This window comes from Sapajus apella, unplaced genomic scaffold (assembly GCF_009761245.1).
Source record: "Sapajus apella isolate SASKATOON/1434 unplaced genomic scaffold, GSC_monkey_1.0 scaffold84, whole genome shotgun sequence".
Classification (NCBI taxonomy): domain Eukaryota; kingdom Metazoa; phylum Chordata; class Mammalia; order Primates; family Cebidae; genus Sapajus; species Sapajus apella.
In genome coordinates, this window is record NW_022437024.1 from 2,685,551 (window position 1) to 2,690,812 (window position 5,262).

The 5,262-nt window shown below is 39.4% G+C and overlaps 1 pseudogene; it reads left to right on the top strand.

Annotated features, from left to right (window-relative positions):
• Positions 1-4,318: 4,318 nt before the first annotated feature.
• Positions 4,319-5,262, top strand: LOC116533768 (annotated as a pseudogene).

Here is a 5,262-nt window from a genome sequence, read left to right on the forward strand (position 1 = left end):
GGAGAAGTTGCTGAACACTGCAGTTCATGCAAGGAAAATAAAGACACTACATGATTTAGGTCTCTCTTGATTTGACAGGCAACAAATAGATATTTAAGCAAACTACCAGAGTGAATCCACAAGTAAAAGAAAGCTCTACAGCAGGTCCTGGATGAAATTTAAAAGCTGTTCTGCCACCTGGACCTTATGACCTAGCAGATTCAGTAATAGTCAGCTTTTGCAACAGATGGAATGCTAGGCAGAACCACTAGAACGCCAAAATAAAAGAATCACAATGTTGCAATAAGACTAAGTTTTGCAATAAGACTTGCATTCTTCTGCAGATAACATGTCTTCTTTGGAGAAACATGTCCTGGAGTTCTACTGAGTTTGGCAAAGATTAAATGCCTGATTATCATACCTCGAATGACCACAAAAACTGAGCTACCCATCACAAATTGTATGTTAGACAGACACAGCATCTAGTTCATCACAAAGTGGAAATAGTCTATATCAGTCTCAAAAGGTACTGAAGGCACAAGCTGGTTGCTTAAACAGGGATGGCAGATTTCCAGAATACCTAGTCCTGCTTCATTACTTCCCCTCAATATATATGCATAGCCTTATGGAAAATTCCTTACAGCCACTTAACTAAGAATGGGTTTATAAATGGTTTTACACTAAATGCTTCTGTAAACTAAAAAATTCATTGCTGTAGTACTACAGTATAATACAATGTCCCTCAAAACAATAGCTAAGGGAAATTCTGCTAGCGGGCAAAACTTCAAGCAGTACAACCAGTCATATACTGTGTCTGCAAAGAGAGAGGACTACTACCACATATACACATACATATACATATACACATATGCATGTGGTTATATATATATATATGTATATATACACACACACATACACACAATCATCTCATCTGCAAACAGACAATTGGATGTCCTCCTTTCCAACTTGAATATTCTTTATTTCTTTCTCTTGCCTAATTGCTCTGGCTAGAACTTCCAATACTATGCTGCAGAAGAGTGACAAGAGTGGGCATCCTTGTCTTTCACCAGTTCTTAGAGGAAATATGTCATACTGTTCAGTATGATGTTAACTATGGGTTTGTCATATATGGAGTTTATTGTGTTGAGATATATTCCTTCCATACTTAATTTGCTGAGTTTATTTTTATCTTGAAGGGATGTTAAATTTCATCAAATACAGAAAGATATTGAGTTGCAGGAAGATATTGAGATGATCATATTGGTTTTGTCCTTCATTCTGTTGATGCTCTGTATGACATTTATTGATTTGTGTGTGTTGCACCATCCTTGAATCCCAGGGATAAACCTCACTTGATCATGGTGTATAATCTGTTTGATGCGCTGTTGGATTTGGTTTTCTAGTATTTTATTAAGGATTTTTGTAGCTATGTTCATCAGGGATATTGGTCTACAATTTTCTTTTTTGTTTTGTCTTTGTCTCATTTTGGTATTAAGGCAATGCGAGCCTATGAGTTAGGAAGAATTTCCACACCATCAATTTTTTTTGAGTAATTTGAGAGAAATTGGTGTTAGTTCTTTAAAAATTTCATAGGATTCAACAATAAAGCCATCTGGTCATGGGCTTTTCTTTGTTGGAAGACTTTATTACTGATTCAATATTTTACTCATTGCTGGTTTATTTTTCTGTTTCTTATTCCTGGACACATACAACCTACCAAGATTGAACCTGAAACAGGTTCATTGTATGTGTCCAGGAATTTATTCACTTCCTCTAGGTTTTCCAATTTGTTGATGTATAGTTATTCACAACAGTCTCTAATGATCCTTTGTATTTCTGTGATATCAGTTGTAATGTTTCCTTTTTTATTTGTGATTTTATTTATTAGGATCTTCTCTCAATTTTTCTTAGTCTAATTAAAAGTTTGTCTAAATTTTTTATCTTTTCATAAAACCAACTTTTTGATTTATTGATCCTTTGCATTTTTCTAGTCCCAACAATGTTTATTTCTGCTCTAATTTTTATGATTTCTTTCCTTCTACTAATTTCTTGCTTTTCTAGTCTCCCAAGGTACATCATTAGATTGTTTATTTAAAAGATTTCTACTTGTTTGACATCTGTATATTGCCATCAACTTCCCTCTTATTCCTGCTTTTTGTATCTCCCATAGGTTTTGGTATTTTGTGTTTCTATTTTCATTTGATTCAAAAATATTTTAATTTTTTTCTTAATTTCTGTATTGTCCCATTGGTTATTCAGGAGCATGTTGTTTAATTTCCATGTATTTGTACAGTTTCCAGAGTTCCTCTAGTGATGGATTTTTAAGTTTTATTCCATTGTGGAGAACATGGATACTTGATATGATTTCAATTTTTAAAAATTTGTTGAGATTTGGTTTGTAGTCTAACATATGGAATGTTCTATGTGCTGATAAGAAGAATGAGTTTTTCTGCAACTATTAAATAAAAGGTCCTGTAAATGTTTAGGTCCATTTGGTCTATGGCGCAGTTCAAATCCAATGTTTCTTTGTTGATATTCTGTCTAGATAATCTTCTCAATGCTGAAAGTGGGGCATTTAAGTCCCCAACTATTATTGTACTGATATCTATCTCTCCCCCTAGATCTAATGATATTTGCTTTATATATCTGAGTGCTCCAGTGTTGAGTACATATATATTTAGAATTGTTATATCCTCTTGCTGAACTGATCCCTTTATTATTATATAATTACCTTCTGTATTTCTTTTTAAAGCTTTTGACTTGAAGTCTGTTTAAGTCCGATACAAGTATAGCTGCTGTTGTTCATTTTTGGTTTCTCTTTGCATGAAATATATTTTTTCATCCCTTCACTTTCAGTTTATGTGTGTCTTTTTTTTTTTTTTTTTTGAGACAGAGTTTCACCCTTGTTACCCATGCTGGAGTGCAATGGCGCGATCTCGGCTCACCACAACCTCCGCCTCCCAGGTTCAAGCAATTCTCCTGCCTCAGCCTCCTGAGTAGCTGGGATTACAGGCACGCGCCACCATGCTCAGCTAATTTTTTGTGTGTGTTTTTAGTAGAGACGGAGTTTCACCTGTCAACCAGGATGGTCTCGATCTCTTGACCTCGTGATCCACCCACCACGGCCTCCCAAAGTGCTGGGATTACAGGCTTGTGCCACCGCGCCCGGCCTATGTGTGTCTTTATAGGAGAAGTGAGTTTCTTGTAGGAAGTATGCAGTTGAGCCTTGATTTTTTTACCCATTCAGCCAACCTAAATTTTTCTTATTTTTGTTTTTGTTTTGAGACAGTCTCACTCTGACACCTAGGCTGGACTACAGTGGTGCAATCTCGGATCACTGCAATCTCCGCCTCCCGGGTGATTCTCCTGCTTCAGCCTCCTGTATAGCTGGGACTACAGGTGTGTGCCACCACACCTGGCTAATTTTTTGTATTTTTAGTAGAGATGGGGTTTTACCATGTTAGCCAGGATGGTCTTGATCTCCTGACCTCATGATCTGCCCATCTCATCTTCCAAAATTCCTGGGATTACAGGCATGAGCCACCACAACTGGCCTCAGCCTATATTTTTCTAATTGAGGAAGTTAATGTTTACATTCAAGATTATTACTGATAGGTAAGAAAAAAACTCCTGACATTTTAAAAACTGTTTTCTGGTTGTCTTATATATCTTTTGTTCCTTTCTTCCTCTCTTTTTTATCTTTGTGATTTGGTGGTTTTCTGTAGTGATAAGGGCTGATTCCTTTCTATTTCTCATTTGGGTAATTGTTCTACCTGTGAGTTTTATACTTTCACATGATTTCATCATAGCAGTTATCATCATTTTCCTCCAAATGTAGGACTTTCTTAAGCATTTCCTCCTTTTTCTTTCTTTCCTTTTTTTTTTTTATTGAGATGGAATCTCACTCTGTCACCCACGCTGAAGTGCAATGGCGCAATCTCAGCTCACTGCAGCCTTTGCCTCCTGGGTTCAAGTGATTCTCCTGCCTCGGATCCCCCTCCACCATGCCTGGCTAAGTTGGATTACAGACACCCACCACCACACCTGACTAAATTTTGTATTTTTAGTAGAGACAGAGTTTCACCATGTTGGCCAGGCTGCCCTCTAACTCCTGACCTCAGGTGCTTCAACCACCTCGGCCTCCCAAAGTGCTAGGATTACAGGTGTGAGCCACGACTCCTGGACAAGCATTTCTTACAAGGCAGTCGAGTGATAATGAACTCCTTCAGCTTTTGCTTGTCTGGTGATATAGTCTGAATGTGTGTCCCTGCCCAAATCTCATGTTGATTTATAATACCAAGAGAATTAGTTTATCACCACTTTCTGCACCACCTGCCGAGGGGTCCATATGGCGTTGTTCTGGATTCCTGTTGTAAGTTAAAGAGAAATGTTCACAATGTCCGGAGTCCTTGATGTCCTGCAAATGAAAGAGGAGGATGTCCTTAAGTTCCTTGCAGCAGGAACCCATTTAGGTGGCACCAACCTTGACTTCCAGATGGAACAGTACATCTATAAAAGGAAAAGTGATGGCATTTACATCAAAAATCTGAAGAGGACCTGGGAGAAGCTTCTCCTGGCAGCTCGTGCCATTGTTGCCATTGAAAATCCTGCTGATGTCAGTGTTATATCCTCCAGGAATACTGGCCAGAGGGCCATGCTGAAGTTTGCTGCTGCTACTGGAGCCACTCCAATTGCTGGCTGCTTCATTCCTGGAACCTTCACTAATCAGATCCAGGCAGACCTCCAGGAGCCACAGCTGCTTGTGGTTACTGACCCAAGGGCTGAGCACCAGCCTCTCATGGAGGCATCTTATGTTAACCTGCCTATCATTGATCTGTGTAACACAGATTCTCCTCTGTACTATGTGGACATTGCCATCCCATGCAACAACAAGGGAGCTCACTCAGTGGGTTGTTGTGGTGGATGCTAGGTTGGGAAGTTTTGTGCATGCGTGGCACCATTTCCCATGAACACCCGTGGGAGGTCATGCCTGATTTCTACTTCTACAGAGATCCTGAAGAGATTGAAAAAGAAGAGCAGGCTGCTGCTGAAAAGGCTGTGACCAAGGAGGAATTTCAGGGTGAATGGACTATTCCAGCTCCTGAGTTCACTGCTACTGTGCCTGAGGTTGCAGACTGGTCTGAAGGCGTGCAGGTGCCCTCTGGGCCCATCCAGCAGTTTCCTACTAAGGACTGAAGTGCTCAGCCTGCCATGGAAAACTAATCTGCAACTCCCACTGCTCAGGCCACTGAATGGGTAGGAGCAACCACTGAATGGTCTTAA